Source organism: Neofelis nebulosa, chromosome 1 (genome assembly GCF_028018385.1).
Source record: "Neofelis nebulosa isolate mNeoNeb1 chromosome 1, mNeoNeb1.pri, whole genome shotgun sequence".
Classification (NCBI taxonomy): Eukaryota; Metazoa; Chordata; class Mammalia; order Carnivora; family Felidae; genus Neofelis; species Neofelis nebulosa.
In genome coordinates, this window is record NC_080782.1 from 202,587,636 (window position 1) to 202,615,147 (window position 27,512).

General features: G+C 35.3%; 2 long non-coding RNA genes across 3 annotated transcripts in view; one reads left to right on the forward strand and one right to left on the reverse strand.

The window, feature by feature from the left end:
- LOC131484767 (uncharacterized) overlaps positions 1-15,919 on the forward strand; it is a 35,534-nt gene extending 19,615 nt beyond the window's left edge. The window contains exon 3 of the long non-coding RNA XR_009248438.1: positions 15,618-15,919. This is a non-coding gene — a long non-coding RNA (uncharacterized LOC131484767). The remainder of the gene's footprint in view (positions 1-15,617) is intronic.
- LOC131484762 (uncharacterized) overlaps positions 1-27,512 on the reverse strand; it is an 80,637-nt gene that overhangs the window by 37,074 nt on the left and 16,051 nt on the right. The gene's annotated exons all lie outside the window — the stretch shown is intronic.

The following is a 27,512-nucleotide window of genomic DNA, read 5'->3' on the forward strand; positions in this document are numbered from 1 at the left end:
TTTTAAAAACCCTCTGGAAATGCTGTGAGTATATCTCATAGTATATTTCAGTACCACTGAAGTGCAGATTCAACATCTGATATTCAGCCATTGAACTCTGCTTCTACAAGAAGAAACCCAGTGGCTCTCTGACCTTGATTTTGTTCAACAATTTAATTAAGTGAGTCATTTTCTTTAAGTTCTCCATCAAGCTTAGAAGCAGTCAGCTCACATCACAGTCTTTCAAAGGTGTCTATTGTAACAGTCACTCAAAGTTTTGCTTTCAATAGGCTTTTCATTCCGACTACCCATATTTAATCACTTAAATAATGTTTCATTATTGTGTGCCAGAGATTATCAGTGTTTCTTCAGATTATGTAAACCAGATTTTCATTGCCTTCAAACTCTAGGTCAGAAAAACACTAGAGTCGCATGTATTTTAGCTTATTTTTCTTGCAACCATTTCTTTTACCAATTACTTATTGGTCATTGTTAGTTGTAGGCAACAGAATTCAATTTTGATAGATACAATTTTGAAGAAAATAATAGGCAGTACTCAGAATTTCTAGACGTGTCTTAGAACTTGAATGATAACATAAGATAATATACCTAGCATAAATGTCCATCCACAGCCCAGGATTGTTCTTCTTGGGCAAGAAAAGAGTCTGGCATCCCTCTGGAAGGTATCTTCCCATCTATACTGACATCTGCCCTCCTCTTTACATCAATGTCCTTAGGAAGTTGACAGTGGATCCTATTTCATTGATGTTTTACAATATCTTGAACTTGAGTGTAAAACTATATATATTCTTTTACATATATATTTTAACATATATATAATGGCTAAATGCCTCTTCCTTTGGCCTTGATTTCCTTAAGGAAGGTTCAAAACTTGCTCATTTTTGTCTCTTACATCTTGTGTGAATGACTGGTGGAGCTTGGATCACATGGGGAAAAAAAAAACAACTGTTAGTGTGTCTAGAAAATGTAGAGCATTGTAGCATCCATAATATAAGAAGGATTTACTGAAAATATGAATAGGAAGTTCACTGAATTGAAGAAAGTGATGAAAACCCCTGAAGAATAGAAAAAATACCCCTATTACACTTGACAGTTCCCTTAGCTAATACTTCAGCACTTTAAAAAAATTATTTGCTTTAACAGTATGAAATACCTGAAGTACCCAGGTGCCTCTGAGGCCTCAGGCTCTGAGGGGCTAAGAAGGCCCTCCCTGTTCCTGCTCTCCATGTGACCACCACTGACACCATGGAAGGGACATGGCCTGGTTACTGCTAAGATGGTGAGAGTCCTAACTCTCTAGTCGGTCTCCTCTGACACCATACCTGCAGGCAGGAGAAGGGTTGCCTCAACACTAATGGGTGGCGTTGGAAGCCCGACCTTCTCGGGTGGTCTCCATTCATACCTTAAATGGTGGGAAGGGGGCTTGTTAGCATTTGGAGGGGAGGAAGTTATCCCAACTCTCTACTTAGCCTTCTTTGACACCATCATGGCAGATGTATTGGGTTACCTCCCCTATAGCCTCTGCAGAATGGAATTCTAGGCAACCATTCAGAATTTTCTGGTGTGGATGAGGGTGAGGCCACAGTTTTTTTGTTTTGTTTTTTTTTGTTGTTTGTTTTGTTTTTGTTTTTGTTTTTTTCCTGTGGCATTGGCTAAAGCAGGGTAGTTGCTGAAAGTTTACTGTCTTCTTTTTTTGTTTTTAACTTTATGTATTTATTTTGAGAGGGGGGAAGGGCAGCAAAAGAAGGAGAGAGAGAGAATCCCAAGCAGGCTCCATGCTGTCAGTGTGGAGCCTGATGTGGAGTTTGAACTTACGAACTGTGAGATCATGACTTGAGGCAAAATCAAGAGCAGATGCGTAACTGGCTGAGCTACCTAGAAGCCCCAGTTTTCTGTCTTTTGAGGCTGCTCCTTTCCTTCCCCTTGGTTACAAAAAATAGTTGTTTTTCTGCTTCCATTGACATTTCTGGGCTACCAGCTTTTCCAGTTTCCAGTCTAGGGTATTTGAGGCAAAAAATAAATAAATAAAACAAAATGAAACAAAAATCCTGGAAACTCACCTTTGTGATATTTCTTTTTTTTTTTTATCACTTTTTAAAATGTTTATTTATTTTTTGGAAAGCACAAGTTGGGGAGGAACAGAGAGAGAGGAGGGCAGAGGACCCAAAGCAGGCTCTGTGCTGACAGCAGAGAACCGAATGTGGGGCTCCAACTCATGAACTGCGAGATTATGACCTGAGCCAAAGTTGGACTCTCAAACAACTGAGCCATTCATGTGCCCTTTCTTCTTTTTTCAAATGTTTATTTATTTTTGAGAGAGAGAGAGAGGGAGAAAGAACACAGAGAAGGGCAGAGAGAGAGGGAGAGAGACAGTCCCAAGCAGGCCCTGTGCTGACAGCACTGAGCCTGATGTGGGGCTCCATCTCACAAACCATGAGATCATGACCTGAGCTGAAATTAAGGTTTGGACACTTAACCAACTGAGCCATCCAGGAGCCCCAGGATGTTTCTCATACCAAGATCTCTAACTGGTCTACTTTCTTCTCTCTAGTTTTCAGTCTTCCTTTGTTTTATATATAATGTCTAGGGGATTAGTTGTATTTGGCAGGAGGAATAGGAAAATTATGTTTTCTCATAATAAGTAATTATGTTTTTGTCTATCATTTAAAATAGCAGTCTGGCTTCAAGAGGTTAAGTTGGGAATTTTATTTTATATATTTTTGTTTATATTTATGGAATCCTTAAGAAAATTTTAATGTGTATTTTTGAGGGGGGAGGGAGGGGCAGAGAGAGAAGGAGAAGAATCTGAGGCAGGCTTCAGGCTCTGAGCTGTCAGCACAGAGCCTGATGGGGGCTGGAATCCATGAACCATGAGATCATTCCCTGAGCCAAAGTCGGTCATTTAATGGACTGAGCCACCTGGGTGCCACTGGAATCCTTTTTAAAAGGGATACTCTTATATACCTATTGTTGACTAGCTCACTTAAACTTTCTAGTTGAAGAAAACAAGCAACAGAGAGTTTAGTTATTTGCCCTAAATCAGACAGCTAGTATGTATCAGGAGCAGATGTGAAATTGGAAAATTTGGCTTCAGAGCCTTTTAAATTATTTCTCTGTACTGTCTCTCCCATCATGAGATGGATTACTTTTGGTCTAGTGAGGGACAGGTGCCCACCTTATACTAGTAAATATTACTTGAAGGGTCACATCTGTTAAAGAAAGAAGAGAAAAAGGAGTTCCTAAGAAACCAAAACAAGGCAGGACAACAAGGTTTCCTGTGTAATTGGTGCCATGATTGGTTCACAAACTTCTATATTCTTAATCTGTTACTCAACTTATAATGTCTTCTACATTCCTTGGTGCACATTTACTCCTATAATTTACTGTCTTTTATTTAATTTACTCTTCAATTTATCAGTGCATTAATCTCTAACACAAAGTTTAAAATCTTTTCCATGTATGTCTAATATCACCATCTGTTTTATATTTTAAAAAGTGGCTGTATCCTACTGTACTATTTTCTTTAAGAATTTTTGGAACAAATTTCAAAAAAAAAAAAAAGAACATTTGAACATTTGGAAGACCACTATGAGTTTTCAACAGTGATGATATCCTTCTGTTACAGCTACTTATTTGTGGAACCAGCTGTCATTATTCCAATATCATCTTTGGTGTTACACAGTACTGTATGTAACAAAAGCTAAACATTTACTACCTTTTACAGGTAATTGGCATTATTTTCTTCATAGTTTATTTTCTGAATTTTCATGTAGGTTTATTTTTTATTCAAATTCGTTGTTACCTTTTCTTAATAATTATACTTAAATTGACCCTAATATTTCCTTAAAGATCCAATGATATCACTCAAATATGCCCTTAATTGAATACCCACTATATCAAGTACTGTGTTGTGTTCTAAGATAAAAGAAAAGAAGGCATATTTTCTTTGTGTGAGCTAATGCTTGATTATTTATTTTATTAACACAACACACACACATACATGTATGAAATAAATAACCAGTATAGTATTAGCTTGCCATGAAGAGATACACACACAAACACATACCCACAGATGAATGTCTATATGTGTGTGTGTGTGTGTGTGTGTGTATGTGTGTTTATCTATATCAGTATCTGTATATCTCCAATGGTAAATGGATAAACACACACATACATGCATATATATGTTTACTGTTCTTTAGATATATATGCACATAATACATGAAATATATATTAATTGAGATAGATATGAATATAGATATAGATATATATGTGAAATAAAATAGTTGAAACAGTGTTAGTGTGTATATATATATATAGAGATTGATATGTAGATCTGTATAAATATATGTATATATATATATATAATCTCCAAGGAACTGGATAGAGAGGTTACATCTTTATTGCAGATTATATAAAAATATTTATATTATTATATATTTATTTTAATATATATATTATTATATATTTATTTTAATATATTATATTTATTTATTTTAATATAAATATATATATATATGGAGAGAGAGAGAGAGAGATAGTGTGTGTGTGTGATGGACAAAAAAGTAACAGGGATAGTTTTAACATGCCATGAGGACACACACACACACACACACACACGCATGCATATAAGTAAAACCAAAGAATAAAACAATTTTTCTTTTCTTCTATATTTGCTTTAGAAAGGATGAACTGGATGCCTCTAAAAACCTTGTGTGTGGCAATGAATTTATGAGAAATGTCTTGATAAACACCTTTGCATTTTTCCTCACGCCTTGCTTGCTTGCTTTTTTTTTTTTAGCTCAAAACACTGTTACTTATAGCTGTGGTTTTCCTGATGAACTTTGGTGTGAAGGGTGATGATAGTCTTTGAATCAGTTTGGTGTGTTTGAGTGAGTGCAAAGAAAATCTAATGGTGTCTTAGATCCTGAGGGCACATGGTGCTATGCCACAAAAACTCTACAAGAAGCACTCCCAGGTTTCATTCAATGGCTCAAACACATTAAGGACACAGAAGCAATTTTTTCCACCCTGTGACAACTTGTTCTCCAGCATGTTGGCTTTCAACAACATAGAAGCAGCCAGGCCCTCACAGTTCCTAGAGTCATGCCTTTATACCAGCGTCCCAAGCAGAAAGGAAGTGGGGAGACAGAAAAAGTGAGGTCTGATATTATCCGTTAAAAGAACCGCATTCCCCATATGCCCTCAAGCAATTTTCCCTTACATCTGAAATATGCATTTCCTTTGGAAAATATTCAATTCTCTCAGATGAATAAGTCTGTAGTTTATAAACATAGGTAAAACTCTTTGAGGCATTTTCATTATAGATAAGTAACCAGTAAGCAGAGTTTGTTAGACATAGGCAGAATTCATAAGATATGTTACTTACAAGATAAACAGTTAATAAGTACAGCAGGTGTGTGTTAAACATAGATAGAAAAGGATGGAAGGACCAAGAGATACCTAATCTTCATGAGGCACCTGCATACTAAATATGTATGATATACTAAATATGTATGTGACTCGATATACAAGTGTCTCAAAATATTCAGACACTAAATATTCATGAGGTCTTATTTGGCCATCTACTGGTAAAACTCATTCTGGCCCCATGAGTTCTTTGCTAAAAGAAACACAAATACATCTTATGCTATTCTTCAAGAAGTTTGTCAAGGTATCACCTTGGCCCAGTGTCCAAGTGTACTTTTTCCCTAAGTCTCCAATGGAGCAAGTATCCCGGGCCCAGGACACCTTCTGTCTTTTGGTGAAGCTGCTAGAATATCTACTCTGGTCCCTGTAGCTATACCATAGGCAGAGAAGATTGATGTGGTAGAAAAAGAGACAAGACATACAAACTTTGCATATATAGGATTCAGGTAGTATGGTCCTCCTGTTTTGCTTGTGTTTGATAATCCCTGAGATTTGAGCATTTTGACTTGGTTTGTAAATCTTTTGGCTCCAAGGCTTCCAGAGTAATGTGCCTGGAGTATATGTAGAGGCTACCATTGCATGAAGGCTATTTTCCACATGACAACATATAATGGACCGGGGATGGGTCCCAGAGCCATTCCAACTGGCAAGGGAGATTGAGAAAGTAAAGAGCTGTCAAAAAAAACCTATCGGCTAAGATTGGCTCATATCCAGTCAAGGCTTATTCCTTGCAACCAGTCAGAATGTTACAGAACAAACCTGGGAGTCTATTAGCGAGAAATTTGAGTGTGAAATGTCTGCTGATAGTCCATTTTAGTATCTGTCATAGAATTATTCTCTTCATTTGTACGTTTGTGCTTCTTCTTCTAGTTTACATTTTTTTCCATATGGAGTGAAATGAAAATTGAGTAGTAATCTCATGCTTTTGCAGATGAGGAAATACAAGCATGGAGATATATAAATAACTGAAGTCACACAACAGTTATTACCAAATTAAAACAGACATAATTTTGTTTATTTTGAGTTAGCTCTGTTACTCTACATTTTAGTTTATATGTTTTTTTCATAGAAAGTAATTTCCTGAAATTTTAACATTTATGATTAAGAAAATTTCCTGATACGTGATACCTTTACAATCCTTGAATGAGGTAAAGATAGTGTAGAGCAACTATGATAGACAGACATGTTCTATGCCTCCATCGAGTTTTTGTGTATATGTTATGAATTTTGAAAGAAAATACGTAAAAGCACATTATTGTAGGAGATTCCTGATTTGTGTATAAGGTCTGAAGTTTAAAACAGGGATGAAAATAGCTTACAGCCTTATTTTAAGAGCCAAATATGAGCTAATGTACAGAAAATCCCTAGCACAGCACCTGCCTCATACTAGGGACTAAATGAATGGGTAGTTATTGTTATCATTATTAATACAATTGTTGGCATTAATGAATTTCAATGTCATAAGAAGAATGCAATTTAGAAAGAAATACAGGTTTACTGTAGAATAAGAAATCTTAAAACTTACTAAATGTCATTTAAGTCGCGTTTATTAGCCACTTAGAAAAATTCACTTTAGCATTCCTTTCAAGTAAGCTACCCTGGTGCATTTAATATACTATTAATTTGCAAAGCTGATGAGAAAGAGCAAGTGATTTGGGTAGTAAAATCGTAAAAGAAGTGTGTGGACATTTAGTAATTGTGCTGAGGGATTAAGGCAATTATAGAAAAAATGCAGGCTAAAAGTGCCATTGAAGAGAATTTTTTTAAACATTTATTATTCAGATGACTCATCTAAAATGGATAACAGCTCTGACTGATTATTGCTCAAGACTGTTTAATTTCTTTAAATGACTTAATCACTGAAAAACTTCATGTAGAAGTTTGGATTTCAGGTAATTATTGAAGGAGAAAGAAAAGTTGCTTGGCAGTAGATCTCAGTTTGAAATTAGGAATAAAATGAGAACAATAAAACATGCACCATGAAATTTCTCTCAAGGTTAATGATAATTCAGTTTTAGGAACTATATATTCAGACAGGGCTGGCTCTTCGCAAGACTAAAGTAAGTGAAGTGTATCTTTGGTGCATCCAGTCATTACTCATTACCTTTTGTTTTCGTCTGTGGATACCCTTCTGTCCTCTCATGCCCCTCCATCTTACCAATGACAACCCATTGTAACCCACTCTGAGAATGTGTGTACTAATCTATATGTTATCCAAGAGTATTTGCATTTTAAGTCTAAACTCCAATAGTGGAATGACAGTCTATAGTTTTAGCCAATATATTTTAAGAAAGGAAGAAAGTTCTTTTGTTGTTTAGTTTTCCAGGAGGAGGAAGGGGAGAGGGAGGTCGAAGGACCTTCTAGGGTTTGGAAATTGTTTCCAGGTAGGATGACCATATGTCCTAGTTTTCCCAGAAGAGTCCCAGTTTACATCCATTATTCTGGCATAATTATTAATTATGTCCTGTTTAACATTAAAAAATGTCAAGGTTTAGAGAATAAATTATATGGCCACTAATTATAGAAACATGTCTATGTATTTTAGCGTAAAATTAATGGATCATTCACACACACACACACACAAATTTAAACATCGCTTACTTAAATATTTAAAATGTTATTTAAGTAAGTAATAGATATATTTGTAAAGCTAATGTCTCAATTAATATATAATAATATATCCCAAGCTTGTGTGTAGAAGTTTCTTCCTCCTAACATCTTGTTCCCAGATATAAAGGCTTCTACAAGAATACCTCTTCTGATTTCTCATTCTGAAAACAAAACAAAACAAAACAAAAACAAAAACAAAGAAACAGTGAATCATCCAATTTACCAGTGCTTTCCATTGATCCATCTTTTTATATGTATAAGCTTAATTTCATTTAAATTATTATATATGTAATCTATGGATATATCAGATAACATTTATAGCTATATAAGATAAATCTTATATAGATAAGATAAAATTAAATCACCAAATTTCAGGATTTTACCTAAACAGAGGTTTTTCATTCAAAGAAATTCTGAAAGAGTTTGAGACTCTCTAGGACAGCTCCTAGTTGCAATGAAAAAATTTGTCTGTCTTGTGCCTCCACAATGGTCCAGAGTTGTTATAGGATAGGAACACAGAACCTGGTACATGGTGAAGTCTTTTCATTGCTTCAACCTAAAAGTGACACTTGTTACTTCCACTCATAATCCATTGACCAGAACTAGTAACAATTCTGACCATCAGATATTCCTTTTCTACCTTATAACCATGAAAGAAAACACTCATCCCCTCTCCATGAGGGGGATTAGAACCAATTCTAAGGTTCTATCCCATCACTGCATCAGGCTCAGAAGTCCAGAATCTCTGATAATACACAGTGTTCTCTATGTCACGTCGTATGTAGCTCCATCACTTTATCTCCCTTTGTACATACACCAAGCATTTGGTGGTGAAACAAGGATGGGAAGATTGCAACGAACACTCTCATTCAGGAAGAAGAACAGAAAACATTCCACCGTCATAAATCCATAGTAACTTTTAAATCCCACTGGGAAAATATTGCACTAGGGATGAGGTAGGTGTTTTGAGTAAGCCCTGATTCTGCTCTCAGGGAGATACCCCCTTGCCCACTGTTCTCTGTGACCCTTGGCCCCAGGTTCCAGCAGGTTCCTTCTTTTCTACTCTCTTGATAACAACTGAGATGAGTTCTTAGAAATGTGCCTTTTTGGGGGGCTATCTAGCTTTCTATGCTTGTTTCATATCAGTCTCGATTTCTTGATTTAGTGGAGTTAACCTGTTAAAAGATAGCAGATATGGTAGAATAATGGGTAAGAGTGTTTTCTGTAGAATGTGTTTTTGTATCAAGCCATCATCAAGCCATTTGAGCAACAAGTCTAAAGCCACACTTTCAAATGCACTTATCAGTTTAAAGTTGACATTTCCATCTCTGTTTGTGGATCTCCTATATGTCTTATTTTTCACTTAGTTCTAAACTGAAAATGAAACAAATAGTAATTATTTATTTCCTAAAATCTCATCAACATTACTTATGTTATATTCTAAAGATATTAAATTTTACTAATGCATCTAATAAAGATGATTTTGTTAATCATGTCTTCTCAAGGCTGGTTAAACTACTTTGAATCATGTCTATCTTAATGGAATTTATTTGACAGGTAGAAATTTTTGAATGTTACAGTACATTAGGCTCATTATTTTCATTATTCACAAAGGGTATCAGAAAAGTAAAAATAATTTATACATGTTAAAGTAATTATTTTTTGCATTTAGGATGAATTACTATTATTAAATATAGTATAATTTTGATGAAAATGTATTTATATATAAAGAAAATGACATTCAAACAAAATTTAAATGAAGTAACATATAGTAAGTTTTTATGGGTTTTACCAGTCTTGATCTAGTACTTCAGTTAATTTTTTAATAAACATTTTCCAAGTCTGTTTCTGGAGACTATAGAGGATGAATATCTCACTTAGGTAATGGTATCATTTTCACCCCGGAGAATATTTATTTCTGACACAAACTAGCTTTGGCAATAACGTTCTGCTAATTTTGTGACTCTTAATAATTATAATTATTCTCCCCTTTTCTGGTTTATATCATGAATGAGAAATACCTTTTTTAAAATATGTATATTTTTTCTCCCTTAAAAGAAAGACCTAATCTCAGAGATTTAACTGTGTGTAGTTATCTGTCTCATTCAATGAATTCTACTCTTAAACATACTTTCCCATAAATGCTTCAATAGCATTGAAAATACCATCTCATAAAGGAATCATACAAGAATGTATTTATAAATTCTTTATCAATGTCAGTCCAAATTTGTAATCTATTTTAACATTACTAAGAAACTTTTGAGATACATTTCTCTGAATTTTTCCTTTGAAATATTTTAAGGACCCGTCAGGTAAGGAGAATAGTAATATCTATTTAACTGTATCTTCACAGTTGATACTAAGAGATTCTTGATAGTTCAGTAATAGTAATGACTTGCATTCATCCAGTGCCTTTTCTAGAGTGATTACTTGGCCACTGGGCTGAGACCTTAAAATAGATTATAAAATTTAATCATCATAACCACTCAAGGAATTAGACAATATACCTCCACTTTATGCTAAAGACTCTAACTCCTAAGGAGATTATGTAATTTGGTAAAGGGAATGCAGCCAAAAGGCAGACAGGATTCTATTGCAATTCCTTCTAACTTCAAAACTATTCATAAAAATTTATGTTGTGTAGACCCATTGGACCAAGCACAGTGCTCAGTGCATGCTGAGTGCCTAATAAATGGAGTTTGGTATACTAGAACTGAAAAAGTCATATATACCAGGAAGTAGGATTTCAACCTAGAGTTTAGTAACATATTGACTAATTTGTCTTCTAAATTATATTAAAAATCAACGACACGTTTGCAAAAATCTTTGGAATGAAAAGAACTGTATAAATGGGAGCTGATAATCTTCAGGGTTCTCTAATGTCCTTCTTGTAACAGTCAAGGGAAGAATTGATTTTACAGAGCTACTGTTCTAAAGCTTTCCTCTGCCTATAGACAGGCATCAACAGCTGATTGTCTGCAGGTATTTGCCTGGGGGAAGCTATTGAATGTGAATGCAAATCAGGGAAGTTTCCTCAACTGTAGAAAGTTACTGGCAGGAACCTTGAGGCATAGGTGTATTTTAAGACAGTAGAACGTCACATTATGTCAATAACTTTATATTACCAAATAACTAATTTTTTACATTGATATCAGTTGTTTTCTAATTTCTTTATCATACATCTTATTTTAAACCATATTACTAGCAAGCTAAAATGTTGATGATTGTGGATAAGGTTTAAAACATATTTATATGATTTTAAAAACATAACTTTCAAGTTGCCAGTATTATAGTTTTTGACCAAGGTGAATACACAGAATTTGAAATGATACTCATAATAATAATTATAGCTTAACCTTGTGCTGTTTGCTAAATTTAGACAATCTTTTCGTAAGATTACATTTTGTAAGTACACTTTGATTTAAGAGAGAAAAAATACCAGAAATGGAATACTAAACCGGCATTATCATTTGCATATTTTATCTGTTACTTTTTGTTCTCCAAAAGAAATGGTATAAGTTTCTAATGACTTGGGACCCAGCCACCTGTCATTCTAAAGAATGTTTTCCTCTTCGCAAGTAACATGGTGTGCTAATTAACTGTTAAAATTTGGGGTAGGGGGTTGAGAAATAAAAGTGATAATCTGTTAAAGTGAAAAAATCCAAACAACATTTTTCTATTTAGATGCATTTATTTTACTATTCCTAGTAAGACAAAAATTGGTGGAATTGTTATGCTAAGAAGAAACAATGTCACCTTTTAAATTACAATCTAGATGAGGATCTATGAAACACAGGCAGTCACACCAAAAATAGACTTTCTTATTCTTGAGGAAAGTCAGTATTGATGCCAAATGAGCAGCATCAGAAATATATATATATACGTATATATACACATATATATGTGTATGTATACATATATATACGTATATATACACATATATCTGTGTATGTATACATATATATACGTATACATACACAGATATATGTGTATGTATACATATATATACGTATACATACACAGATATATGTGTATGTATACATATATATACGTATACATACACAGATATATGTGTATGTATACATATATATACGTATACATACACAGATATCTGTGTATGTATACGTATACGTATACATACACACATATATGTATATAAATATATAAATAAAAGTAATATGTATATTCTATCAATATGGTAGAGATATTTGGATATTAGATTTAAACCCAAATGTTCAGTTTAAGATACTGTCTTAGTAGTTCTCAGACTTCATCTCTTCATGCTAAATAGTTATCAAGACATGGAAAGCGTAAAACTCACAACATTGGAAACTGAGACTGGCTGATAACTCATTGTCAGGACATGAAAAATATTTTGGCTAATAACACTGCACATGTTTGAAAGCAGGTATGAGACATAGACAAAGGGAGAGATTAGATATATATCATTCCATTTCCCTGGAGTCATAGAAGGATGCACACAATATGATCAATGTCTCGGGCATTGAGAAATTACAAAGAAAGAATAGATCGTCCAGGATGACTAGGAATGATGTAGTGAATCTTAGGATGTACAGATTTCACAGGAAAGGATGCTCTGATGCAAGTAAAGGGTTTTATAAGAGAAATTTATTTTCTAGGAATTGCAGCAGTTTTTTCTTTATCATTTTTCAAATCATCACAGAAACACACTGGTATTAGAGCAAAGGAAACTTACACTATTTAATTTTGTTCAATGCTGAGAGTTTTGTCAAGAGATGTATGTACTAATCAGTTTTCTAGATATGGATAAGGAATAGGATTCAACCAGCAACCCTTGGGCAATAAATACCACAAGGGCAGCCTACATACCCTTTTGGTTGGCAAAGATCATGGCTAGAGCTATCCTCATCCAAGAATGATTAATAATAAAAATCAACATAGGGCATATAGAAAGTTCTTCAGAGTGAAGAAAAGACAATGCCATACTAAAAATTCAAGGGGAGAATATGCCTCTGAAAGTTGTACAATAAATAGATTTGAATTTTAAAACAATTATTTAGAATCCTTAAAAGACCTCTTCCCTATAAACAGAAATAGGATCCTACCAGAAAGTAAAGGATTGATACTGAATGTAAGTTCATTGAGAGTTATATTGGAAGGAATCTAAAAACATAAATCAATAATATAAACTTCCAATAGAGGCAGTGAAAAATAAAATTCATCTCTTGGATCATGATAGCATTGTAAAAGACAAATCTGAGAAAGAATTTCATAATGTGAAAGAGGAAATCGAGATTAAAATATGAGAGAGAAGTTGGTAAGTATGGGAGACAAAGCCTGCAATCCAGTTTAAGAGTTCCAGGAGCTCAAAGAAAAAGAATCAATACCCATTAGAATTAAATAAAGAAAATTTTCTGGAAAAGAAACAATAACATAGATCCACTATTTGAATGGTTTTATTGTGAATCAGGTAAAATCAATCAATAGATTTTCACCCTAGTTCAAGCATGTACAAATTTTTAATTATAAGCATAAAGAAAGCCCTTCATTCAACTAAAAAAAAAGCAAAGCAATATATTTATGAAGAATTAAATTTCATTTTGGCTTATAATCTTTTCTGAAATACTGCATGCTAATATATATACATATAAATGTTATTTGAGAATTTTAAGTTCATGTAAGTTTTAATTAATATTTAAAGCCTACACATATTGATATTTTCAGAAACACAAGATGATCATTATAGCATGTGGTTACCATCCTGAAAAATATATATAAACTGAATGCATATTTCGGTTCCCTGCAGAACAAATTAACATTAAAAACTCAAAATTTCAGAAAGGGCTTTACAAGGGGTGACCATGAAGTGGTGATACTCATAAGCTGTTGTAAATTACATTTAAAAAATTTTTTTAGTTTGATAATAAAACAATAAGCTCAGTATAATCATTGAAATATTACATAATTCAGAAATAGGGTATATTATAAAGTTAAAAATATGTGAGTACCTAAGAGAGCTTGGAGGGGACTTCTCCTCCAATTGATTCTCCAATTGATGTGGTAGCCACTACAGACACACTGATTGTAGCCTCCTTAGGAACACAGAGCCAGAGGCACCCCCTAAACTGTTCCTGACCTGTGAAAATGGTGGGGTAACAAACAAACAATACATAAAATATTTGGGTATATATATGCAATCTGTGTGTGTGTGTGTCTGTATACAGCCTCTATGTTTTGGGTACATTGTTACACAGAGGCTAACAGGCAAAAGAAAAAAAAGGCAAAAACTAAGTAGAGGGAAACTTGAATTACAAGTACCCTTAGAGTATAAGAGAGTGAAGCCATAAAGGAAAGCAGAAAGATATTTTTTAAAAAAAAGTATTCATTAAATGAATGATATTGAATATTAATGTATACTATATAGGTGGCATATATTATATATATTTACATACACTGTACGTGCATGTATAAGGAACGGAGAATTGGAAAATAAAGTCGAAGCAAAATTCTAGAGATAACAAAAAGATAGAGGAAGGGATAATAGGAGCTGAATAATAAAATAAGCAAAAACTATAAAAGATCAGACCAGAAGGCCTGATTTCTGAATGAAAAGATTTGTAGGAAAGGAGAACTGGGGAAAAGTAAGGGAGAAAATCATCAAAGAAATATTTCAGAGAAGATCACCAGAAGTGAAGGAAATATATTACTAGATTAAAAAACCCCTTGAGGTCTCAGTAAAATAAATTAAGAATATCCACAGCAAGACAGATTATTCTGAAAATTCAGAGCTCTTGATAACTTAAGAACTCATAGAGAGGAGCGACACCTGGGTGGCTCAGTCGGTTTAGTATCTGACTGGATCAGGTCATGATCTCACAGTTTGTGAGTTGGAATCCCACATCGGGCTGTCTGCTGTCAGCACAGAGCCTGCTTTGGATCCTCTGTCCCCTTCTCTTTCTGCCCCTACCCTGTTCGTGTTCTCTCTGTCTCTCTGTCTCTCTCTCTCAAAAGTAAATTAAAACAAGCAAACAAAAAACTTGTTGGGCTTGGCACTGACAGCTCAGAGCCTGAAGCCTGCTTCAGATTCTGTGTCTCTCTCTCTCTGCTCCTCCCCCACTCTCATTCTGTCTCTTTCTCTCTCTCTCTCAAAAATAAATAAACATTTAAAAAATTAAGTTTGAAGAAATAATGTGATTTTAAGCTAAAAATATGTACTTAGCTCAACTATAAATTAGGTCTGAGGGTAGCATAGAAACATTTTCAAATGCAAAACTTCCAAAACAACTTAATATCATGCCCCATCCTTAGGTTGTTGCAATGGTCAACAACTTGCTTTTGTCTAAAGGTCCACATAACAAATAATTTACATTTTGTATGGACCATCAGATCTGTGTTGCAGCCACTGGATTCCACCCTTGTAGTGTGAAACGACCTATAGACAATACATAAATGAGGAAGTATGGCTGTGTTCCAATTAGCTTTATTTATGGAAAATGAAATTTGAACTTCATAAACTGTCACATGTATGCTATGAAATATTATTCTCTTGTCCCTATACATTTAAAAATGTAAAAATTATTTCCACTTCTGTCTAGTACAAAATGGATGGAGAACCAGATTTGGCCTGAAGGCCCACAGGTTGCTGACTCCTGGTTATTTGAAGATAAGCTTCCCCCAGACAGAATTAACCAAGAAAGAGGAAGTTATAAATGCAAGAATATAGAGGATCCAACATAGAAAAGAGGCAAGTTGAATCCTCAGGATGATGGTGAAGACAGATCCTACGAAGATAGGATCCACCACCCATTGAGGCTGGAACAGGAGGACAGAGGGCTCCGGGGAGATTTGAGCCAGAAGACAAATTGAACCCAAGCAAAATAAAACAAAACAAAAATGATAGACTTTCCAATGTGTCCATTGTATTGAAAAGAATGTGAAAGGTTTGTTGGAGTCTTGGAGAGAAAGAATCATGATGGTTACAGAAGAAAAAAAGGAACAAACAAATTAGATAATGATTCATAGGTTAAAACACACGAACAGAAAAAGAGAGGTCAGACAAGAAAAACATTTAAGCATCGTAACTGAGTTGTATAGATCTGAAGAAGAGTTCCTGAGTCATAACAAAAATCACAAGATATTGGTTTAACAAAAACCATAATACGACTATATTGGAGACACTGTTAGAAGTACATGTAAGGGTGGGAATGGGAGGAGGTTGTTAAGTAGCTAAAACTGAAAATTCAATAAATAGTACTAGAAGCCTATTATTTAGAAATATGGATGTAACCACCCAAAGAAATAGGTAACAGTGGTAAGTTCCTATTTCCGGAAGTGTAGAGGATAAGGAAGGCTGGGAAGAACCACCATTTTTACTTAGCTATCATGCAAATGTATTTGAAATAGTGTTTTAATACCAAAGCATTTTATTTATTTAAAAAAATTTTTTAATGTTTATTTATTTTTGACAGAGACAGAGAGAGCATGAGCAGGGAGGGGCAGCGAGAGAGGGAGACACAGAATCTGAAGCAGGCTCCAGCCTCCGAGCTGTCAGCACAGAGCCTGATGCGGGGCTCGAACTCAAGGACGGTGAGATCGTGACCTGAGACGAAGTTGGACGCTCAACCGACTGAGCCACCCAGGCGCCTCAATACCAATGCATTTTAATACACCCCCCCAAAATAAATAGAAAGTAGTAAAAAATCAAGTTCTGTTCTATAAATGGTGGTAACCTAGAGGATGTAATAACGGTAATCCTAATGATACAACAATTATATTTCTTAGCAATAAAAAATATAAAATACGTTAAAATAGCTGCAAGAAAGGATTGGAGACCACCCAAAGAAGATAAAGCTTGAAGGAATCTTCCATTAAAAATAAAAAAGTTTTAACTGGTTCCCTCTGCCTGGAATGCCTCCTCCCCAAATATTTGACTAACTTCTGCCTTTCCCAGCTTCACACCCCCAAGAAAATGCTGCCTCCTCACTGATGTGTCTCCTCTTCACCCAACACACAGCTTTTGTTTTATTTCCACAGGTTTTTACAAACGTCTGGCATAGTATGTTTTAGCTTTTTTGTTGTTGCTAGTTTTTCACTGTCTTTCTGTTCTCTTTAAAATGTAAAACTCTCCATGGCAGAGATTTTAATCTGTTTTGCAGCTTCTGTATTCCCAAAATTTAGAGCAGTATCTGGTACATCGTAGGCATCAGTAGATGTGTGTTCTAATGAAAATTGTCTTTTGGTAAATTAGACACAATAAGCAAAACTAAATAGTGTAAGAATTTCCAATTTTCCCAAATTAATTTATAGACGTAATGAAACATATATATCACTTCTCCACGGGTTTTTTTTGTTGGAACTTGTCAAAATAATTCTCAACTTCAGAGTAATCAGTAATTATTGTAGTAGAAGGAGCAGGGAACTGTCAGATGGATGGTGGCTAGTGTCGTTAAAGCAGTGAAAATAACGATGAATTTGGAAAATAAGGAAATATGATTTCCCAACAAAATGTTAAAATATGGTATAAAATAGAATAATGTAAAAAAAATCAGCTTGCGTAAAAATCTGCAGATACGTAAATGGAGCAGAAAATGCAGCCTCAAAAACAACAGTAATCTGAGCAGTACTGACGGGTTAGACATAAAAAGTTGCACGAAATAGTAGGTATCTGGGGAGTTTTTGTTAGTTTATTTGCTTACAACATATACCCAAATAAATTCCAGAGGTTTAAAATAAGTTAAATAACACTTTTTATAAAAACAGAATAATACAAATACCAGAAAATACAGGTGAATATCCCAGACACACAGAAATTATTTGAGTCATGTTTTACCTGGTCTTTTAACGCTGATATTTCAGAAGTCATCACAGATAAAACTAACAGACAATTGATTAATAAAAACATTTTCAAACCTGTTTTCTTCTAAAAAGCTTGAAGAACTCTTCCAAAGTATAATGGCATTCAATTTTTTAAAAGAGAGCAAAAGACTAAAACAGAAATGTTTAGCTTCACCAATAATTTTTAAAATGCGAATTAAGAAAAAGAAAACAATAAGATGATATGTCCCCTGTTCCCAACTGGCTAACCCTAAAATTAGCAATTAATACACTTAAGTATTCTCATATCCTTGTGGGGGAAAATGAAAATTGGTTCAAGCTTTCTGGAGGGGAATTTGGCTCTCTGATCAATATTTTTACTTTCAATAATAAATCCTAAATAAATAATCAAGAATCAAACTGTGTTTGATGCTCCACAAATTTCTTCAAAGCATTAATTAAGATTGAAAAATAATAGAACAACCTAACATTCAACAGTAGAGAAATAGTTTAATAAATTAAGTCATTTAATTCAGCTCAGGTAAATGATGGTATATTAATATGATAACATTTTTGTAGCTATTAATGTTCAAAGCATGCCTAAATATGTAGAAAACTCCTCATGATATGTGGAAAACCAAATAGATAATATTAACCTGATTTTTAGAATGATCCCAATTTCTTTCTTCCCATTTATAATACACATATAATGCATTCTGTCAATCTACTCATCTATCTACCAATCTTCTAGTTTATCTATCTATATATCTATCATCTATCATATCTAATTTTAACCTAGTTGTACTGCATTAAACATAATGTGTAGTATGAATATAAACTCTTTCTCACAAACACACTAATTTTTAAGTGATTACATCTGGTTATAAAACTGCAGGTGACTTAATTCTTCCATCCACTCTTCTGCATTTTACATTTTGTGCAATGAAGATAAAACATTTTATCATTCAATGAAAGAATTGAATAAAAGTATCCATAAACTTTTCCTGAGACCTATTGAAGTACAATCCCCAAACTCTCATAGTTTAAATCGTGGCAGTTTCATGACTGTCTCAAATAAGGAAGTCAGAAAATAGAATGTGGCAACTAAGGGTTGGATGTCACTGCTTTCCTTTGCTGAAAAGCTCTTCTTTCATAGCTATTCACTGTTTATAAATGACAGCACCAAAGGATAATTGGGAAGAGTTGCCTGATACAAAGAAAAAGGAAAAATTCTCTGAAAGTCTTCTGCTAGAGAGTTATTTTTGGAGATCTTTAGTGGCCAGAATGGTCCTTCAGCAAGACTTGAGCTACTGAATGCATTTGTGTCTCTATCAGTTTTCTCAGAAAGGCTACAATAACTACCATCCACCCACGCAACCAAAACACACATAAGATTGTAACATTTTATTCTTTTACTGTGCAACAGTCCTAGTTTTAAAATGCCGCAATGTAACTACTGTGCTTGAAGGGATGGAGAACTGTAATCTGTTTTTTGGGGAAAATGCTTTTTGTGACCCAGAGGTGCCAGATTTTGGTAATACCGTCTCAAGAATAGTGTCAAGTTTTTGTCTACATTTTCTTTTCTCCTCTGCATAACCTGTCTACTCTCTCCCTCTTTTGTCACCCCTTGTGATATGATACGCTTATGGTGGCTACTATTACAAGGTGCCCATAGATAAAATTGAACATGACAAACTTGTGAAATAAACCTATCCCAGAGTGAGAAAACTATTCATAGAACATTCACGGTTTGCAGGTGTTGTTTTTTTTACATCTTTAATTGACTAATTTATTTCATCTTCACGACAGCCTGTGTTATACCGTTAACACTCCTTTTGCTCTCAGATTAAGATATAAGACACAGAGAAGGCAAGGATCTTACCCAGGTTTACACAGCTAATAAATAGATGATGAGCTAAGATATAAACCAGGGATTCTGGCCCTTAAGCACGATAGTAAATTTTCCTGACATTTTTGCAATGATCTATTGAGTCCCTTTGTGAAAAATCCCCTCTAATGTGTTGGGTGCAGGGTTTTTGTTTTTTGTTTTGTTTTGTTTTGTTTTGTTTTGTTTTGTTTTGTTTTAATGCATGTAAACTCCTACTGTGAATCAATTTTGGGGATCATTTTCCTGAAGCCACACAAGAAAGTAACTTGATACTGGAAGGGAGAGGCTGTTTCTTTCCTCCCTTGTTATTCTGAAGGATGCGAAATTTACAGCAGGTTTGGTGGTGAGAGAGGCATCAGATCAGCAAGGGAAACAGTGGGCCCATAGAGTACTTTTTTTTTCTTTTTGGCAATGGTGTTTGCAGTTGCAGCAAGGCCGTGTTTTAATTAATTTTCAGGAAAAGCAGTGATTCTTGGGAAGATAACATCCAGCTCCACTTTGAAACACATCTGAGTTCTAGACCCACTGGCAAGAAGTCAGATAAATTCTTCCTGACGTTTTGGATGTAAAGAAATTACAGGGGATTTGGGAAGACAATAGATTCTGGACATGCAGTTCAAGTCTTCTCCTCATTCCCTGTTCTCCCTGCACCTGCTCGCTGTTCCTCTGCCTTTGGGAAAATGGCTATGTGGAAATCCTAAGAGTTATTCCCTCTGACTTACTTTTTTTTTTTTCCTGGCCCTGAGCCTTTGCTCTGGTTTTTCATAGATTGGGCTCAACACTGAAGGTTTATCCACTCTTTGGTGAGGAAGAAGCCACCTGGGTCAATCAGCAGAAATGTGCATTGGTGTTGGAGAAAGCTGTATACCAAGGGACCACAGGAGCTGGGGCCAGCCGTAGTTTTTTTTTTATTCAGGTCCAGCAGCATATGCTGACTTCCATGTGACAGATGGCACCGTGGCTGCTGTGGATGCAGCTTAAACAGTGGACTTTCCAGAGGCCAGCATTTACAAAATTTGGCGCAAGTGGTCACATAAGAATTTCTGCTTTCTTGGTACAGCAAAGCAAACTGTTTAAGGGGCCAAAGTAAATATCCTCAGGAGTACTTCAGAAAAGACATCTAGTCATACAGTGGATTTCTTGTTTATCAGTCACCATGATTTGAATATCTTTATGTTGTAAATGAGATCTTACTATAAGACCACAGGCTAGGGACATCTCTGAGTTGACAAGGACAGCCAATCTAGAATTGTTTTGCACGACGACGTCCTTATTGCCAAGTCATCATATGTATCTTTATACCAAACTCCCACCGCCCTCAGGGGTCTGACTCCCATTTTTTTCTGCCATGATTATATTTCTCTCTTTTAAGACTACTGATTGATGAGTTTTACTTGCTGATTTCCACCGTTAAAATTACTTTCCTAATTTCCACTGGCAGGGACTATTTCTAAGCATGGAATTGATGACAGAAGTGCTTTACAGAGAGGTAACAATAGGGAAGTGTCTCCATGGACTGACTGTCCCCCTGATCCACTCGGTTCTGCCCAAGTGTAAAATAATCTTGAATGAAGTTCAGTCAACTTGGGATTCACAGGTCTTTTTCATTTTTCGTATCTATATAAAATTGCAGCTCTGCCCATCTGTATTCTCCCTTGTTAATCTTTATACAATAGAATTCCACAAATAACACTTGATAGTGGGTGGCGAGTAAAGCTATAGCTTTAGCACTGTACTCATTTGCTTTTATTTAAAATCTGCTTTTTGGAATGATTCTAACTCCCTCAAGGGCTTTAAGCAAAAATATCCTAGAGAAAGGAGTTATTCCTCCTCCTCCTTCTCTTTTTACTTTGTAAAGAAATGAGCATTTCTGGTGAATTGCCTTTTTATTTGCAAAGTACACATATATTAACCCTTGAAAAACTTTCAAGGCAAGAATTACAACAAACACGCAAGTAGGAATATCACCTTGCTTAAAATCACACAGAGGGGCCCCTGGGGGCTCAGTCGGTTGAGCTCCAGACTTCGACTCAGTTCATGATTTCACAGTTTGCGAGTTCGAGCCCTGCCATCAGGCTCTGTGGTGATAGCTTGGAGCTCAGAGCCTGGAGCCTGCTTCAAATTTTGTGTCTCCCTCTCTTCCTGCCCGTGCCCTTCTCACATTATGTCTCTCTCTCAAAAACAAATAAACATAAAAAATAAAAATAAATAAAATCACAGAGATTTTAGCTATATGAGACAGGTAAAACTTGAAATTCTGACCCTCAATTTAGAAGGTTTTATTTGTTCTGCCTTGTTTGTTTGCATATAGGAATATTCTCAAATATAAATAATAGTTATAAGTAAATAATTAAAATAACCTGAAATTATTTAAAATAAAAATAAAGAGCTGTTTTTCCTCCTCCCAAACCCATGATTCATAACAGTAAAATATTTGCACTTCCAGAAATTTTTAATGAATATATAAAATGTATAAGAATACTCACATGCATAAGAATATTCACATATAGATTTTTTTTCAAAATTTGGTATGTACTAAATATATTGGTTTGTAAGTTGCTTTTCTCACTTAATATCTCAAGATTTTTAAGTTGTAGGCATAATGCTACTTTTGATAGTTACATAGTCTGCATTAAAGGGAATAATAATAACATATGTTTGAAATTCATGGGTCCACTTCTAGGTGAATTTTTTTTCAATAAACACAGTGCAGTGTTATAAATGTAGTTTTTCTTCCTTTCAATTTTTCTTAATAACATTTTCTCTTCTTTAGCTTACTTTATTGTCACAGTATATAATACAAATAACATTTAAAAATATGTGTTAGTTGATCGTTTCTATCATCAGTTTCTATCATCTATCTCCTTCTAGTCGACAGGAGGCTATCAATTAAGAAGTTTTGGGGGAGTCAAAAGTTATACTTGAATCTTCAACTGTGCAGATGAAGGGTCAGCAACCCTAACCTCCATATTATTCAAGGGTCAATTGTACATATGTATGCACATCCAAACTTGTATATTTCTTATAATACATATGTATATGGTAAATACATGTATATATTTAAGTCAGAGAAGAATAAAAAGGCTTATCACAAAATACTATAAAGTATAGGATTGCTAAATGAGACCCACAAGTCAGAAATCAAATTTTGCTAATAATTTATAAGGACACAGGTAATGGTGAAATACGGATAAATTATGGAGAAGTCTGGGACAACCAGCACATTTCGTCAGGTTCTCTCTCATCATATTAAAACACACTGTATCCCTGATTCAACAAATACTTCAGCAATGCATCATTTCAAATTTCCCTTTGATACACAAATTTATTCTTCAGGCATATCTTTCCACTGTATATTCTTTTTTTCTTCTTCTCCACTATTTATCTAACAAATGTCTTCTTTGATTCAATCATTACATTTTTCAGTCTAATGGTATGCTTGTCCTTTGTTTTCTGTTTTCTTTTTTTCTAGTTTCGTATTGCTGATATCTTTGTTGCCCCTTTTTTCATGTTTATTTGGCTTATTTTTGAATCATTAGTCCCTCTAATCCAATACTTATACTTTATATGCAATCAAACATAGTATGTTGTCTCTCATTTGAAATAGTTGTGCTCTGCAAATGCCTGGTTATTTTGACTTGTAAGATTTTACCAACTTACGAGCTTATATGCTTATTTAGTATTCAGTCAGGCAAGGCCCTAACCTGTGCCAAGTCCAGCGATCTCAAAGAGCAGCATAGTGGTTTGTATTCTGTCCATTTGGCTAAGTCAAACTTGCATTTCCCTGAACCTTATGCTCTCTTTGATTCTAGATTAGAGTTGGTCAAAAGAGGAATTTATGCAAGATTTGGAAGGTGGGAGTGAAGGAGCCACCATCACTCTCTGGACATCCTTACAGATAGACGTGAGAGACACACATGAGGTCACCAGGGGTCTAGCTTGCCCTTGCTCTCCCCAGCTCTGTTCTCAGATCTTCTACCAACATGTTGCTTCTGCTGAGCAACAATAGCTCTAGGCCTATCGCTGGACACTTGGCTGAGGATCCTCAGTAACAACATACGCCCAATATGCTTCTGAACTATGTTCCTCCTTTGCAGCCCCCCTTCAGAATGACTGACTCAGTAACTTTGACCCTCCAGTTCTTCCTTTCAGATCTTCACTTCCCGGCTCTTTCCACAACGGTTCTGGGTAACTTTCCTAAAACAATTCCCTTGTTCTCCTGTGCCATAACAACTGCTGACCTTTCCTACTTGAACCCCAACTGATTCAAGTTTGTGCTGAATAGGCTGAAGCACAGAAACACCAGAGAACCAGAGATAATCATTTCTTAGCAACTCCTCAGATCAAGGCATTCTCCCAAGCTAAGCAAAGAGATACAGAATAAAAAGGATGCCCTCCTCACTCTGACTTACCAGCCTTGGAGGTGTGTAGAAGACAGAGGTGGTGCAGCCCGTGTCCAAGGCATGTTAGATCCCAACACCCGCTTTTCTCAGCTCCCCATCCATCCATGGTTTTGTGTGGCTGTGATCTTACTCCAAAAAAAACTGGCCCGGAGACCTGAGTCACTGCTGGTATGGATTCTGGCATTGCTGGTCCCACGCAGAGTGGGAGGAAGCAGAAACCAAATTCCAACAACCCCTTTCCTATTTTTATTTTCTCACAAGGAGGCAGGGCTGCCTTCCGTTCACATACATCCTCCCCTGTACACACGCCTGCCTACAACAGCCGTGGTGAGGTTTCTCTTAGTTCTCTCCATGTCAGGGTGCTTTCCCTCCTTGTTCTCTGGGGCATAGCTTTGGAAATGCAGCCAGCACTTGGGCTTTCCTGCCACAGGTTTTGATATTTCTTGTGCGTGTGTGTGTGCGTGCGCACATGTGTGTGAATGTTTCCATTTTGGAAGGCATTTGAGGTAAATAAATGAATTTAATCTGCTGTTTCATCGTAAACCTCTGGCTTTGTTTATACTTTGTGTTAGATGACTCTGGCTGCCATAACAAAATATAGACAAGGTGGCTTTGACGTCAGAAATTTATTTTCACACAATCTGGAGGCTGTAATTCCAAGAGTTGGATGCCAGCATGTTTGGGTTTTAGAGCGTGCCCTCTAATAGGCCTGCAGGAGGCTGCCTTCTCACTGAGTCCTCACTCAGCAGAGAGATAGAAAGTCTCTGTTGTCTCTCCTTTCAAGGACACTAATGCTATTGGATCAGAACCCTACCCTTAGGGCCTCTTTTAACCTTAATTACTTCTATAAAGGCCCTGTCTCCAAATATAGTCATACTAGGGGTTAGAGCTTCAACATATGGGTTTTGAATGGATGCAATTCAGTCCATAGCACAATTCTAATTTCAGTTTTCCCCTTTTACTCTATCTTCAAAATAGGAACCCAGCATCTTCCCACTGAATCAAGGCTACTCATTTTGTTCTCAGCCTCCCTCGCTTTGCTTTAAGGTTCCTCCACCCCAATATACGACCTCCTAGAAATTTCCATAATGTAGACCTGTCCCTCTTCTAACTTTCACGAATTAGCTACCCTCTTTCCCAGTACCCTTGGCCAGGGAGGATATATTAGTTTCAAGTTTTACCAATGTAGGCAATAATGACTAAATCTAATTGAAATGCATATGCAGATTAAAAACACCTTAGGAGAATTTTATTAACAAATATGTGTTGGCTAAGTGCTATATGACAAATACTATGCAAGATCTGGGAACAGATAAATAGGAAAACTAAAATTCCAGCTCACAATAAATGTGTATTAATCAAGGGAATTTGAAGCTCTTCAGTGGTAAGATGTGGGATTAAATACTCATTAAATCACATCATATAGTCAGAGGCTCCTAAGTTTTTGGCAAGCAGGCCACGTATTTTCCAATTATAGTAAAGACTCTGAGCTCAGACTGTGTATTGTTGAGTGCGGATTGATCCCATTATCTGGGGCAGATAATAAGGATATCAAATACTTTCTCTCATACGTAATCTGTCTAGTAAATATGCTAATATCATTGGTAGTAGGCAAGCATTATTGAGTAGCTAGCTCATATCCATAAGAGAAATGACCCATAAAGGCAAAAAATCTTCATTTTTTCTGCACAATTGTTTTATATTTTTCCTGTGGATATTCGTGCAAAATGTCCTGATAGGTTTTATAAAAATTTGATATGGTTAGAAATATAAAAGAATCACAAAAATTGTATCTGGAATGTCTGTCTTTTGAGAAAGCAGGGTGACCTGAGGGTTTGTCTAATGGAGTGTGATGGAGTAAGTGTTAGAAGATTAGTTGGAGCCTGACTGTAGGGGGTCTTGGATTCCATGAGTTTGACTTATAGGGAAGATATGTCTGGTATGAAACCATCACAATTTTTTGAGCAATGGATTAATGTAAGTAAAGCTTTTTTTGTTTTTAGAGTAACTTGCTGACAAAGTTGACTTACTCATGGTAATTGTGGATGTATCAAGCTCATATATGAAGTCAGATAGGAGTCTGTTACAAAAGATCTAGATTAGAAACTGAGTTCAGTAGAGAAAAAAAAATCTCAAATATGGCAAGGTCTCTGAAAAAGTTCAACAAAATATAGACTGTTGGTTGTCAGTTTAGACTTAAGTATGCACTCATAAAGTATATCTATTTGTAAATGGAGTTATCAGCCTTTTTGTAACATACAAACATATTAAGGAAGAGTTAACTCTGTGAGATGAATCAACTTCAATGAAAAGAAATCAACATTTTCCTACCAAGCAGAACAGATTCCTCATTGTTCCTCTGTCAAGTTCTACAAGACTGAAAAATTAAGGAGCTACATAAGACAGAAAGTTACATAGTAATTTTTTTAGTAGTTTATATGATATATTTTTTATGAAAAAAGAGAGACAATTTGGGATACCTGGCTGGCTCAGTTGGTTCAACATTAGACTCTTGATTTCTGCTCAGGTCATGATCTCATGGTTCATGGGTTTGAGCCCTGTGTCGGGCTCTGTGCTGATAGCATGGAGCCTGCCTGTGATTCTCAATCTCTCTCTCTCTCTCTCTCTCTCTCTCTCTCTCTCTCTCTCTCTCTCCCTCTCTCTCTCTCTCTCTCTCTCTCTCTTTCTCTGGGACCCTCCCTTGCTCTTGCTCTTGCTCTCTGTCTCTCAAAAATAAATAATAAATAAACTTAAAAAAAGAGAGATAAAATTGTACTTACAGAAAATATTAATATAAAAATTCTGATTATTTTTAAACAAGACAAAAATGTCATTGCACACAAACAATTGTCAAAAGTTGTTTTTATGATAAGGCCCACAAGACAAAGTAAGCTATATTTACATAAATACATAGGAAATTGAGGGAGTTTCCTATATTGCCATGAACACCAGAATTGGCTTAATCATTCCACTTCCATTTCCATTTTAGTTATTGAGCTTACAAGGTTAGGTTAGAAGAAGGTAGCTTTCAATAAATATTACACTCTAACATATTGGCAAAGTATCAGAAATGTCAGTCATTTGTATTACAATGCCTTGCAAGTGTATTTATTCAACTTTAAAGAATGTTCTGCATGGTATTAAAGAATAGTTCTGGGAATTTTTCATCTGAAATTCATAGGCACAAACTTCACATATATAAATTTGATGCAGGGGGGAAGAAGAGAAGGGTGAAAAAGAAAGGGAGAGAGAAAGAGGGAGATTGACAGAGAGAGATGGAGGGAGAGAAGGAGAGAGAATCAATTTGCCTTAAAAACAGGAAGTTTCTTATCAAATGGTGTAACATATATAGAATCAAATAGCAAATTCTAAAGTGCTACAAAAAT